Raw genomic sequence first — 15,361 nt, forward strand, 5'->3', positions numbered from 1 at the left:
CCACTCTTGATAGCGGTATCAAGAGTAGCTCCGCTCTTCGGAGGAGGCCACGGCTTTGACGATCAGCTCCAACAATGACTCCAAAGAAACTTAGAAAAAAGTTTGTACGACAGCAGTGACCTGTGTTTTATTTCTGCTGTTCTGGGTTTGGAGGGAGCAGCTATAAGACTGTTCTTAGTGATTCTAACTGATTTTGGTTTATTTATTCATGTTATTAATTTAAAGAAATTAATGAGTGACTGAGAAGTGATGCACTTATATTGTCCTTCAACTATAGTAAATCAACTTTGTGAGATCACACTAAAATCCTACATGATGTAACAGTGTAATAAAACCTTTTACACCTGCACATTGCATCATGTAAATTTCAATTGTGCACATTAAGGAAAGTGACTCTTCAGATGAGGTGGCGGCTCTTAAAAGAGCCTTTGTGTTTGCGTCCTGCCGTGGATCAGCTTTAGCTTCCGAAGCCGTACAGGGTGCGGCCCTGTCTCTTCCGAGCGTAGACCACGTCAATGGCGGTCACCGTCTTCCTCTTGGCGTGCTCGGTGTAGGTGACGGCATGTTCAGCTCAGCGGGAGCAGACGTGAAACAGTAACTGGTGCTGAAGAACTGACTACAAGGTGGTGGGGACCACAACAAGTCAGAAGAGACTGGTTCAGTGTGTAGCTGTGCAGGCACATGGCTTCTTACCGAGTCCTGTGCATTCAACCGTAGTTTGAAAAGCTTGTATATATGAAACTGTGAGATTACTGTGCTTAAACTTGGATGTACAATTTACATTTACATTTACATTTACATTTAGTCATTTAGCAGACGCTTTTATCCAAAGCGACTTACAAGTGAGGTACAAGGCAAACAAAAATCTAAGTCAAGGAGAAAACATCAAAGCAAAGTCCTATCAGAAAAGTGTTCACAGTTCACGAGATACAAGTGCAAGAGAGCAGAAAGGTTTTATTTTTTATTTTTTTTTTTATATTAAAGATTTAAGTGCATAGGAAGATGCGGAAGAGTTCAGTTTTCAGCAGTTTTTTGAATATTGGGAGAGAATCAGCTGAGCGTGTAGCGTTTGGTAGCTCGTTCCACCATCGTGGGATCATTGCGCTGAACAGTTTTGCTTGGTGTCTTCTATGCGGTGCTGGGACCACCAGACGTCATTTGTTGGCAGACCGCAGTGGGCGAGAAGGATTGTAGACTTGAATGAGTGAGTTGAGGTAAGCGGGAGCTGTCGAGTTAACAACCCTGTAAGCAAGAGACAGAGCTTTGAACTTGATGCGAGCAGCAACAGGAAGCCAGTGTAGGGCTCTAAAAAGTGGTGTGACATGGGTCTTTTTTGGCTGATTAAAAATTAGGCGAGCTGCCGCATTTTGGACCATCTGCAAGGGTTCGATTGTGGATATCGGTAACCCCATCAACAAAGCGTTGCAGTAATCAAGACGAGATGTGACCAGCGCCTGTACAATGAGTTGGGTTGTATATTCCGTGATGTAGGGTCTGATCTTCCTGATGTTGTAAAGAGCAAATCTGCTGCCTTAGACACTGACGAGATGTGGTCCTTAAAGCTCAGTTGGTCATCGATGATGACCCCCAGATTTTTGGCCGAATTAGTGGGGACAATCACTGTAGATCCAATGTTGATGCTGATGTTGTGTTTCATCAAAGGTCTGACTGGGAAGACAAGGACTTCGGTCTTAGAGAGGTTGAGTTGAAGGTGTCTCTCACTCATCCAGACTGAGATGTCTGAGAGACAGGCAGAAATACGCGATGAGACAGTGGAGTCGTCCGGTGGAAAGGACAGGAAGAGCTGTGTGTCATCAGCGTGTAAGTGATAGGAAAGACCATGTGAGTGAATGATGGCACCTAGGGATGAAGTATAGATAGAAAAGAGGAGAGGACCAAGAACTGAGCCCTGAGGCACACCAGTAGAAAGATGCCCCCTCCAGGATACCTTCAAGCTTCTTCCTGATAGGTAAGAACAAAGCCAGTCTAGAGCTGATCCAGAGATGCCCAAGTCAGAGAGTGTGGACAAGAGTATCTGATGGTTCACAGTGGCAAAGGCTGATGATAGATCAAGTAGAATTAAGACAGACGATTGACCTGTGGCTTTTGCAGCTAGAAGATATTCCACAACAGTCAGGAGTGCCGTTTCCGTGGAATGACCCCTCTTGAAGCCACACTGGTTGACATCGAGGAGGTTAGTCTTGGAAAGGAAGTCTGAGAGTTGGTTGAAGACAGCTCGTTCCATAGTCTTGGCCAGAAAAGGAAGGAGGGAGACAGGTCTGTAGTTCTCCACTACAGAGGGATCAAGACAAGGCTTCTTGAGCAGTGGGGTAATCAAGGCCTGCTTGAAAGAGGTTGGAAAAGTCCCTGTTTTGAGAGATGTGTTGATGACTTGTGTAATAGCTGGCATGAGTGCAGGTGCAACTGCTTGAAGAAGAGTGGAAGGGATTGGATCCAGAGTGCAGGTGGTCGGATGATTAGAGAGGAGGAGGGTGGATACGTCATCCTCAGTCAGAATTGCAAATGATGAGAGCAGTGCAGTGTTGGAAGATATTAGATGGATGTCATCATCTGGAGGAGAGAACTGTGAGCTGATGGCTGCCACCTTGTTGGTAAAAAAGTTGGCAAAGTTGTCAGCAGTGAGAGAGGTCGATGGCGGTGGTGAAGGTGGGTAGATGAGTGATTTAAAAGTGGAGAACAGCTTTCTGGTGTCTGTGGTGTTGCTGAGCTTCTTCTGGTAGTAGTTGATCTTTGCCCTGGTGACACTGTGAGAAAAAGGTCCAAGGAGATTCTGATACTCAGCAAGGGCAGATGGAGTCTTGGATTTGCGCCACTTCCTCTCAGCACTCCTGAGCGTGGTGCGATGTTCACGGATCCCATCAGTGAGCCACGGATTAGAAGGTGAGAAACGGGCGGGTCTCGAAGACATAGGACAGAGACAATCCCAATACAATTGGTCCGTCATCAGTTTAAGTTGAGAAGCAAATCAATAAATGTTCAATGTTCGTCATACAATGATCCCCCAAGTGAAGTATTTGCTAATCCATCATATTCGAGTAAGATGCCTCTACAACGTCAAAGGTCCATCTTGTTTGGGATTACATGACACACAAAGCAGAATCAGCTTCCAGCAGATTAATCACTAACAGTAAATATCAAGACTTTATAATAAATTCATAATAATCAAATTATCTATATAAAACACTTTCTGACCAAGCATTATCTACATAATCAAAAAAAAGCAAGATCATTTTTAAAGTAATCTTGCTTTACGATAAAGTAATCTTTGGGTTTCTTTTCAATATAGAACAAAATATTTTTCTTTGAATTCACAGAGCTTAAAAATTGTATCATATTTTTTATTATCAAATATAAAAAGCTGCATCCGATCCAGCTGCACAGAGATCTTTTCCTTTTGGGCAGATTTTATTTAACATATTTTTTTGCACCAGAATGTATATGGATTGAGTCTCTTAGTTAAATCCAAATTACAGTCATTTCCTTCTGTTTTAAATAAGATCAGTCTCCAAATGGAACTGGGGTTCATGGCAGTTGAAACAAAATCTGGCCCATTAACCAACATGCAGATGCATGAGGCAGATGGCCTCTACTCTGAGTCCGGTTCTGTCACATAGTGCTTTGTTTCTTCGGTTTTCTCTACAATTCTCTAAGACCCGGACCTTACTGTGCAGAGGCCTGGAGTTTTGTTGTGAATCGGTGGTTCAAGTAAAAGTTTAGTGACAGGTGACACACTGAGGACAGCAAGCCTTGACATTTTTAATACAACTGAGAGCTAATTCTGAAATTCTCAGTTATAAAAACACAATCAAAAACAATGCAAAATGCAAAGAACTTAGAACTTTATTAAAATCACTTAGTCATTTGTCATAAATATATCATCAAAGCCAAAAATAACCTCAGTAAACCAAAGAAGACAGACAGAAAAGCAGATGAGACACTTTACTGAATCCTAATTTGTCTTAAATGGTCTCCAGCATTATTGAGCCTCAGTTGAGTCACCGTCTGTCACACACAATGATCTGGTCACTGCAGTGGAGACACCTGACACAAGAGGACAGTGCTGCACTTTAATTCGCACTTTTGAAAAGCTCAGCCGACAACATTTTTAAAGCTCACACAGTAATATTGAAGAGTGGGGGTTAGGGTTCTCTTTTCTTAGCAGGTTCTAGTTAAATATTGTGTCTGATAACTACATGATCATGTACTGTATCTATTAGCAGGTATGAACTCAACATTTATCATGAGTTACATTAGCTTCTTTCTCCTTATGGAAAACTTTCCCATCAGGCTGTTCTCTCCACTTCAGGGTGACTCCACTCAGTCCATTCTCCTCCAGTCTGACCTCGAACTAAGAAACACAAATGGAGTTTGTTTTATGTTGTCATGAATAGTTGAATGGAAAATATTTTATGAGAGAGATTTAATTTAGTTCTGTAAATGTGTTCACAAAAGAGGTTTTTCATAAAACTAAAGTAACAGATTTAAGTCTTCAGAAAACACATTTTCATTTTTTGAATCGATAGAGTGGCTATCTCTCATATTAAGGTCACAGAACAATACTTGTATTTCTACAGTCACACTGCACATGATGATAACAACATCTATATAAACAGAAAGTGATAAAAGACAGAGAAGAACTATCATCCAATATCTGTAACTACTTATCCCATTTGGGCCACCGAGGCTGGAGACTATCCCAGCTGTCATAGGGCGAAAGGCGTGGTACACTCTGGACAAGTGAATCTCAGGGACAACACAGACAGACAAACATTCACACTCACATTCTCAACTACAGGCAATTTTGATTCACCAATTATCTAACATGCATGTTTGGACCAGAGTACCCAGAGGAAATCCTTCATCAGCACGGGGTGAACATGCAAACTCCACACCAAAAGGTCACCACTGACCAGGGCACAAAACAGCAACCTTCTTCCTGTGAGGCAGCAGTGCTAACCACTCCACCACTGTGCTGCCCCAGAGAGCAACTAAATGTTTTCCAAAGTCAAGAAGAATTCTTAGCTTTATCCAACCATCGGAAACCTACCTGTTTCAGGAGGTCTGCTTTCACTGCAGGATCATTCAGATCCACAGAGGAGTCCTGCAGCTTCATCCTCAGATTCACAACCTGCTTCCTTACTGGTTCTTAGAGAAATAGAAAAGACAAAGCTGTGTTTACTGAACCTAATCACCTTTTTCACATTTAAGGACAATCTACATCAGTTTTTCTAAAGCGGTGCACTTAGAGTGACAATAAAATACTCACTGCTGTAGCAGACATATGGACGTTTTGTGTCACAGGGCAAAAACTTCCATTTTCCTGAGTTCTGCAAATTTGCAACACCACATATGACATTGAGTGATCCAACTGGGTTCTGTGTGTTATCAAAGGAGTTGAATGAGAAGATGCTCTGGTCAGACCAATAAAAACTGGGTTGTCTAAATAGGCCAATCCACACATAGTCACTTTGCACCAAGGCTTGGATTTTCTGGTTAACTTGGGCATTGGTCACAGTGACCAAGTCTTTGTAGTTCTTTCTGCAGAAGCTCTGAGCACTGGTCCAGTTCATACCTGGATTCACTAAAACAAATTCTGGATTCAGTTGAGTTCCTGCAGTGAGTTTGGAGAGAAAATATGAGTTGAGTTCACATACTGAATTTCACTTTGTTTTTCCCAAAAATATATTCCTTGCTATATCTTTACCTGTGTAACAGAAGAATGGACGTATGAAATTAGACGGATCATCGAACCATCCTCCATCACTTGAAATGACAACAAAGAAATGTGTTGCTCCCTTAAAGTCTGGTTCATTTTGAGAAGTTTCCCAGTTCCTAAAATCAGCCCCACTCCCTGTGTATCCATCTGACCACGTCCAGTTGATCTGATTGTACAGACCAATCCAGACCTCAGAGTTGTAACCAGCAGATGAAACTGTGTTGATAAGTTGGTTCATTTCTTCAGTATTTTCAATGGTGGCCAGGTCTGTGTATGTCTGTCTGCAGTAGCTCTGAGCTTCATTCCAAGTCTTTAAATCAGGAACATAGTAGTACTGAGGGAGGAGGCAGGTGGAGGGACTCCAACCTATTAGTAGAAGTGTTTGATATGTTAGTCTGAGATCTGTAAATGCCTCAAACTATATATATATATATATATATATATATATATATATATATATATACATATATATATTCAGTTCTACAAACCATCATCTATAATGTTAGTGGAATGTTCCAGATTGTTCAAAGACTGGATACCTGTTAACTTATGTCATCAAATGAGGCTGTATAAAGGTTTAATACTATTGTAAGTTTCTGTTAAAATATTTTTTTTAATTTGCTGGTCTGTCTGAAATTTGACTTTGGTGAGGCAGAGAGATAAAGATGGGAAGGATGTGAAGCAGGTTAGTGTGATTAAAGATAAGGATGTAAATGTTTTGACAGGTGACAGGACTGTGATGGGAAGATGGAAGGGAAGATCTCGGAGAGTGAGAAGATGCTGAGGACTTGAGGAGAAGTGTACTGGTGCCCATTTTTAAGAACAAGGGAGATGTGCAGAGCTGTGGCAACTACAGAGGAATAAAGCAGATGAGCCAAACAATGAAATGGTGGGAAAGAGTAGTGGAAGCTCGGCTAAGGGCAGAGGTGAACATTTGTGAGCAGCAATATGGTTTCATGCCTAGAAAGAGAACAACAGAGGCAGTATTTGCTTTGAGGATGCTGATGGAGAAGTACAGAGAAGGTCAGAGGGAGTTGCATTGTGTCTTCGTAGATTTAGAGAAAGCGTATGACAGGGTGCAGAGAGAGGAGCTGTGGTATTGTATGAGGACGTCTGGAGCGGCAGAGAAGTATGTTAGAGTGGTGCAGGACATGTATGAGAGCTGTAAGACATTGCTATATCTATCAATGGAACCAGATGAAAATAATCAGTTAATAAAGCTTCAAGCCTACAAGACATAAAGGCCTGGATATTTTACAATGTCCTACTTCTAAACTCAGACAAACCTGAATTCATAGCATTTGGGCCCAGAAATTTAAGAAATATGATGTCCAACCATATTGTTACTCTAGATGGCATAAGTCTGGCCTCCAGTACTACTGCAAGGAACCTTGGAGTTATTTTTGACCAGGATTTGTCCTTTACCTCACATATAAAACAAATCTCTAGAACAATATTCTTCCACCTACGGAACATTTCAAAAATTAGGAGAGGAGGGAATTTGTTGGGTTTTCTACATACATCTTTATATTCCTGACTTTATTCTGTAAAAATACTTTGTTGTGAATTGGCGCTATATAAATAAAGTTGAATTGAATAGATAGTGAGAAAGAAATGTTTTCCCCGAAGTCCCCTCAAGATTTGTGCCGGGAGTGTTCTTTAGTTTAGTATTTTACATATTCCACTACTTTATTTTTGTACATTTCATGGCAAACTGTTCATCAAACATCTTATTCTTCTACATCTCACTTTACACAAAAACACACATGATCAGTCTATGAAATACATTGTTAAATATTTAACCAGTAATTGTTAGTTATGTACCTTGTGCTAATGTCTTAATCACCTATTTAAATGAAAGCACGTTGGACTAAGGCATCATGCTTTCATTTAAATAGGTGATTAAGACGTAAGGAAATTGTATAAATGTATAAATGTATCAAAATGTATCAAATGTTTAGACAAAGTAACCACTGCATTTTTAACAACAATTTATTTTACAATTTATTTTATTTTACTATAAATATACTACAACAAGAGTCTGACATTGACAATATTAAGAAATGTACTGACCTGAGAGATAAAAGACAACCAGCAGGATCCTGTTCATCACGATGCTTCTGAGCGGACTGTGTGATCACAACTATTAATGAAAGCATATGTTGGTGTGTCAAAGTCTTTATGCAAATGTTTTGTGTTTGATGACTTTCTGAAAATGTTTCTCCCTAAAAAAACAGAGCAGTAACTGCAAATCCAGTACAGATCAGGAAGAAATATGTAAAGTTTTCAACGAGATGGAAAACTGTAAAACAGACTATTGTGTTGAGTTTCAGGGCTGTTTTAACTCATGGTATTATGGCTGATACAGTAAGTGCACATTTAATTCCATCATGGTTGTTTATTATTATAAAAAAACACTACATGAACCATGATCAGGGTTGGTGTTAAATTCAGTCCCTGCCCCAGTACATTTGTCAGGGAGTATGAAGAAGGGCAGATCTTCTGGTATTAAAGAAGCGACAGGTGTCTTGCGGAGCATCAGCAGAAATGTTTCCCAACTTACAGTGTAGATAAGAGTTATTTGTAGGAATATTTAGGTTAATATTAATGGAATCAGCAATTCATCAGTTGGGTGTAAGAGGACTGAGATGGGAGGAAACAAGAAACGGGATTCAGTCTGAAGATGTAGATTAAATTAACAGGAAAGCAAAACATAATATAGATGATGAGTGACTTTTATAACTAAACAGAAATGAGATATGCTCCATATATTCACATCTAGATGGACAGGTCAAAAGCTCCAGTGACAGACAGTGGTGATCCTGGAGTCTGTTGTGGCTGTAGACAAAAATGTTTGCACCATAAAACAGCTAAGCTTAAGATATGGAAAATACAATAAAATACAAACCACACCACACTGCACATAGCACAATACCTTGTATTTTTGATGTTGAAACAACCATCACACATGAAGCAAAAAAAGGAAACACAGGGATTAACACATCCAGATTTACTCCTCTAAACTATAACATAGACATCTTGCATTCAAACAGCCGTGAAGTTTGTCTAGAGAGCAGTCTGTGGTGGTGAGGATGGGACTGAGGAGCCAGACCCTCTGTCTGCTGCTCACTGACAGGACAAGAACTGACTAGGAAAAGGTGATGCTCTACTTTCAAAAGTTACTATTTGAATAATATTTCAATGCTGATTTGATAACACATTACATGTATTGTAATCATGATAAACTCTTCTGATATGTGGGACACAATCATGAGCACTCACAGCCTACAAAAACTGTCCATTTATTCTACATTAAACACAAACAGACATAACAGTGTCTTTACTAAATGATGATCATTTCCAAAGCCTGGATTCAGAACTGATCTTGGGCTCAGCCAGTGTTATATGATGGCAAAGACAGATGGGCTTGTGGTTGGCAAACATCAACACCTCAGCTGCTTAAAAAAGGTAAGAATATCCTCCTCAGTTTCTCCTTTAACACTAGTTCTCACCACATGCAAAATGCAAATAAGGGAATTTGCTGTTTATGTTAAGAGAGTGTTGTGATAGTAAAGTGACTAAGCATGTGAGATACACAAATACACACATATAGGTCTGCTCCTGGGATTTCCCCGGGAAATGTGTTAACAGAGGTGTTCTGTTCTACATGTGTTCATTTGAAAATGTTCTGATGGGATTTGCTGATCCAAATCATATGGACTTGACATCAAAGTTGCAACAATAAATATTTTTCAGATTAAAATAATTCAAATGCATATGATTAATGGGACTAGTTTTTCAGCATCACTTTGAGACAGGATGCTCCTAATTTTGGCAATGTTCCGTAGGTGGAAGATGGCTGTTCTAGAGATTAGTTTTATATGTGAGGTAAAAGGACAAATCTAATGAAAAATAACTCCAAGGTTCATTTCTACAAATTGATGTTTAATCTTCTCTAGTAGGTTAAGTTCCCTTGTGGTGTATGTCAACATCTCATGAAATGTAAACACTTTTCTGATAAGACTTTGTTTTCTCATAGATTTAGATTTTTGGTAAATGGCCACTTTTATTTCTTATTAAAAGTGCTTAATTCTTATATGGCACCGAAGCACTTTACAATGTTGATTCCCATTCATCCACACACATGGGGGTGGCTGCAAGGGGCTCACCTGACCCACCAGGAACAACTTGGGGTTCAGTGTCTTGTCCAAAGACACTTTGACATGTAGCTGGGAGCTGGGATCAAACCACTGACCCTGTGGTCTGTGGATGACTGCCTTACCAACCGAGCTGCAGCCCCCACAATTTTTGCTTTGCTTTACTTGGCTTGTACCTCACTTGTAAGTTGCTTTAAATAAGAGCATCTTTTAAATGTAATGTCACTAAGACAACAAAAAAACTTGTTTAAAGCTTAACAAAGCTTCTGCTTTAAGCTCTGTTGATTCTGGTGTTTGAAGATCTTCTGGGTCCTTCTGTGCTGCCTTTGAGTCCTAAACCAACAGGAGACATGCAGACTCGACTTTAGAGTTTTTTCCCACAGGAGCTCCGAGTGCCTGTAATGAAGACTTGATCAACAGTTTGTCTGAGCTGCACTCACCTTAAAGAAGCAGTAACAACTTGACACACACTGTGACCATTTATATATCCTCAGCTTTGCTACATATGACACAATGATGTTTACTGGAGGCTTTGGTGAGAGAAAAATATTTTAACTTAGATAAGATGAACATTTTGTACTTAGGGAAATTTCTTAGCGGCAGTCGGCTTCTTTGCTGATGCTGCTTTGGGCTTTACAGCGGCCGTGGGTTTCTTGGCGGCAGGCTTCTTGGCTGGCGTCTTGCTCCTGGTCTTGGCCTTCTTGTTGATCTTGAAGGAGCCGGATGCTCCGGTGCCCTTGGTCTGGATCAGAGCCACCTTGGCCACTCTTGATAGCGGTATCAAGAGTAGCTCCGCTCTTCGGAGGAGGCCACGGCTTTGACGATCAGCTCCAACAATGACTCCAAAGAAACTTAGAAAAAAGTTTGTACGACAGCAGTGACCTGTGTTTTATTTCTGCTGTTCTGGGTTTGGAGGGAGCAGCTATAAGACTGTTCTTAGTGATTCTAACTGATTTTGGTTTATTTATTCATGTTATTAATTTAAAGAAATTAATGAGTGACTGAGAAGTGATGCACTTATATTGTCCTTCAACTATAGTAAATCAACTTTGTGAGATCACACTAAAATCCTACATGATGTAACAGTGTAATAAAACCTTTTACACCTGCACATTGCATCATGTAAATTTCAATTGTGCACATTAAGGAAAGTGACTCTTCAGATGAGGTGGCGGCTCTTAAAAGAGCCTTTGTGTTTGCGTCCTGCCGTGGATCAGCTTTAGCTTCCGAAGCCGTACAGGGTGCGGCCCTGTCTCTTCCGAGCGTAGACCACGTCAATGGCGGTCACCGTCTTCCTCTTGGCGTGCTCGGTGTAGGTGACGGCATGTTCAGCTCAGCGGGAGCAGACGTGAAACAGTAACTGGTGCTGAAGAACTGACTACAAGGTGGTGGGGACCACAACAAGTCAGAAGAGACTGGTTCAGTGTGTAGCTGTGCAGGCACATGGCTTCTTACCGAGTCCTGTGCATTCAACCGTAGTTTGAAAAGCTTGTATATATGAAACTGTGAGATTACTGTGCTTAAACTTGGATGTACAATTTACATTTACATTTACATTTACATTTAGTCATTTAGCAGACGCTTTTATCCAAAGCGACTTACAAGTGAGGTACAAGGCAAACAAAAATCTAAGTCAAGGAGAAAACATCAAAGCAAAGTCCTATCAGAAAAGTGTTCACAGTTCACGAGATACAAGTGCAAGAGAGCAGAAAGGTTTTATTTTTTATTTTTTTTTTTATATTAAAGATTTAAGTGCATAGGAAGATGCGGAAGAGTTCAGTTTTCAGCAGTTTTTTGAATATTGGGAGAGAATCAGCTGAGCGTGCAGCGTTTGGTAGCTCGTTCCACCATCGTGGGATCATTGCGCTGAACAGTTTTGCTTGGTGTCTTCTATGCGGTGCTGGGACCACCAGACGTCATTTGTTGGCAGACCGCAGCGGGCGAGAAGGATTGTAGACTTGAATGAGTGAGTTGAGGTAAGCGGGAGCTGTCGAGTTAACAACCCTGTAAGCAAGAGACAGAGCTTTGAACTTGATGCGAGCAGCAACAGGAAGCCAGTGTAGGGCTCTAAAAAGTGGTGTGACATGGGTCTTTTTTGGCTGATTAAAAATTAGGCGAGCTGCCGCATTTTGGACCATCTGCAAGGGTTCGATTGTGGATATCGGTAACCCCATCAACAAAGCGTTGCAGTAATCAAGACGAGATGTGACCAGGGCCTGTACAATGAGTTGGGTTGTATATTCCGTGATGTAGGGTCTGATCTTCCTGATGTTGTAAAGAGCAAATCTGCTGCCTTAGACACTGACGAGATGTGGTCCTTAAAGCTCAGTTGGTCATCGATGATGACCCCCAGATTTTTGGCCGAATTAGTGGGGACAATCACTGTAGATCCAATGTTGATGCTGATGTTGTGTTGCATCAAAGGTCTGACTGGGAAGACAAGGACTTCGGTCTTAGAGAGGTTGAGTTGAAGGTGTCTCTCACTCATCCAGACTGAGATGTCTGAGAGACAGGCAGAAATACGCGATGAGACAGTGGAGTCGTCCGGTGGAAAGGACAGGAAGAGCTGTGTGTCATCAGCGTGTAAGTGATAGGAAAGACCATGTGAGTGAATGATGGCACCTAGGGATGAAGTATAGATAGAAAAGAGGAGAGGACCAAGAACTGAGCCCTGAGGCACACCAGTAGAAAGATGCCCCCTCCAGGATACCTTCAAGCTTCTTCCTGATAGGTAAGAACAAAGCCAGTCTAGAGCTGATCCAGAGATGCCCAAGTCAGAGAGTGTGGACAAGAGTATCTGATGGTTCACAGTGGCAAAGGCTGATGATAGATCAAGTAGAATTAAGACAGACGATTGACCTGTGGCTTTTGCAGCTAGAAGATATTCCACAACAGTCAGGAGTGCCGTTTCCGTGGAATGACCCCTCTTGAAGCCACACTGGTTGACATCGAGGAGGTTAGTCTTGGAAAGGAAGTCTGAGAGTTGGTTGAAGACAGCTCGTTCCATAGTCTTGGCCAGAAAAGGAAGGAGGGAGACAGGTCTGTAGTTCTCCACTACAGAGGGATCAAGACAAGGCTTCTTGAGCAGTGGGGTAATCAAGGCCTGCTTGAAAGAGGTTGGAAAAGTCCCTGTTTTGAGAGATGTGTTGATGACTTGTGTAATAGCTGGCATGAGTGCAGGTGCAACTGCTTGAAGAAGAGTGGAAGGGATTGGATCCAGAGTGCAGGTGGTCGGATGATTAGAGAGGAGGAGGGTGGATACGTCATCCTCAGTCAGAATTGCAAATGATGAGAGCAGTGCAGTGTTGGAAGATATTAGATGGATGTCATCATCTGGAGGAGAGAACTGTGAGCTGATGGCTGCCACCTTGTTGGTAAAAAAGTTGGCAAAGTTGTCAGCAGTGAGAGAGGTCGATGGCGGTGGTGAAGGTGGGTAGATGAGTGATTTAAAAGTGGAGAACAGCTTTCTGGTGTCCGTGGTGTTGCTGAGCTTCTTCTGGTAGTAGTTGATCTTTGCCCTGGTGACACTGTGAGAAAAAGGTCCAAGGAGATTCTGATACTCAGCAAGGGCAGATGGAGTCTTGGATTTGCGCCACTTCCTCTCAGCACTCCTGAGCGTGGTGCGATGTTCACGGATCCCATCAGTGAGCCACGGATTAGAAGGTGAGAAACGGGCGGGTCTCGAAGACATAGGACAGAGACAATCCCAATACAATTGGTCCGTCATCAGTTTAAGTTGAGAAGCAAATCAATAAATGTTCAATGTTCGTCATACAATGATCCCCCAAGTGAAGTATTTGCTAATCCATCATATTCGAGTAAGATGCCTCTACAACGTCAAAGGTCCATCTTGTTTGGGATTACATGACACACAAAGCAGAATCAGCTTCCAGCAGATTAATCACTAACAGTAAATATCAAGACTTTATAATAAATTCATAATAATCAAATTATCTATATAAAACACTTTCTGACCAAGCATTATCTACATAATCAAAAAAAAGCAAGATCATTTTTAAAGTAATCTTGCTTTACGATAAAGTAATCTTTGGGTTTCTTTTCAATATAGAACAAAATATTTTTCTTTGAATTCACAGAGCTTAAAAATTGTATCATATTTTTTATTATCAAATATAAAAAGCTGCATCCGATCCAGCTGCACAGAGATCTTTTCCTTTTGGGCAGATTTTATTTAACATATTTTTTTGCACCAGAATGTATATGGATTGAGTCTCTTAGTTAAATCCAAATTACAGTCATTTCCTTCTGTTTTAAATAAGATCAGTCTCCAAATGGAACTGGGGTTCATGGCAGTTGAAACAAAATCTGGCCCATTAACCAACATGCAGATGCATGAGGCAGATGGCCTCTACTCTGAGTCCGGTTCTGTCACATAGTGCTTTGTTTCTTCGGTTTTCTCTACAATTCTCTAAGACCCGGACCTTACTGTGCAGAGGCCTGGAGTTTTGTTGTGAATCGGTGGTTCAAGTAAAAGTTTAGTGACAGGTGACACACTGAGGACAGCAAGCCTTGACATTTTTAATACAACTGAGAGCTAATTCTGAAATTCTCAGTTATAAAAACACAATCAAAAACAATGCAAAATGCAAAGAACTTAGAACTTTATTAAAATCACTTAGTCATTTGTCATAAATATATCATCAAAGCCAAAAATAACCTCAGTAAACCAAAGAAGACAGACAGAAAAGCAGATGAGACACTTTACTGAATCCTAATTTGTCTTAAATGGTCTCCAGCATTATTGAGCCTCAGTTGAGTCACCGTCTGTCACACACAATGATCTGGTCACTGCAGTGGAGACACCTGACACAAGAGGACAGTGCTGCACTTTAATTCGCACTTTTGAAAAGCTCAGCCGACAACATTTTTAAAGCTCACACAGTAATATTGAAGAGTGGGGGTTAGGGTTCTCTTTTCTTAGCAGGTTCTAGTTAAATATTGTGTCTGATAACTACATGATCATGTACTGTATCTATTAGCAGGTATGAACTCAACATTTATCATGAGTTACATTAGCTTCTTTCTCCTTATGGAAAACTTTCCCATCAGGCTGTTCTCTCCAGTTCAGGGTGACTCCACTCAGTCCATTCTCCTCCAGTCTGACCTCGAACTAAGAAACACAAATGGAGTTTGTTTTATGTTGTCATGAATAGTTGAATGGAAAATATTTTATGAGAGAGATTTAATTTAGTTCTGTAAATGTGTTCACAAAAGAGGTTTTTCATAAAACTAAAGTAACAGATTTAAGTCTTCAGAAAACACATTTTCATTGTTTGAATCGATAGAGTGGCTATCTCTCATATTAAGGTCACAGAACAATACTTGTATTTCTACAGTCACACTGCACATGATGATAACAACATCTATATAAACAGAAAGTGATAAAAGACAGAGAAGAACTATCATCCAATATCTGTAACTACTTATCCCATTTGGGCCACCGAGG

At 40.8% G+C, this 15,361-nt stretch overlaps 2 pseudogenes; both read right to left on the reverse strand.

Annotated features, from left to right (window-relative positions):
• Nucleotides 1–783: 783 nt before the first annotated feature.
• LOC137137168 (uncharacterized) lies at nt 784–2,929 on the reverse strand (annotated as a pseudogene).
• An 8,510-nt stretch (nt 2,930–11,439) lies between these two features.
• Nucleotides 11,440–13,585, reverse strand: LOC137137170 (uncharacterized; annotated as a pseudogene).
• Nucleotides 13,586–15,361: the final 1,776 nt, after the last annotated feature.

The sequence above is a fragment of the Channa argus genome, chromosome 12 (genome assembly GCF_033026475.1).
Source record: "Channa argus isolate prfri chromosome 12, Channa argus male v1.0, whole genome shotgun sequence".
Lineage (NCBI taxonomy): Eukaryota > Metazoa > Chordata > Actinopteri > Anabantiformes > Channidae > Channa > Channa argus.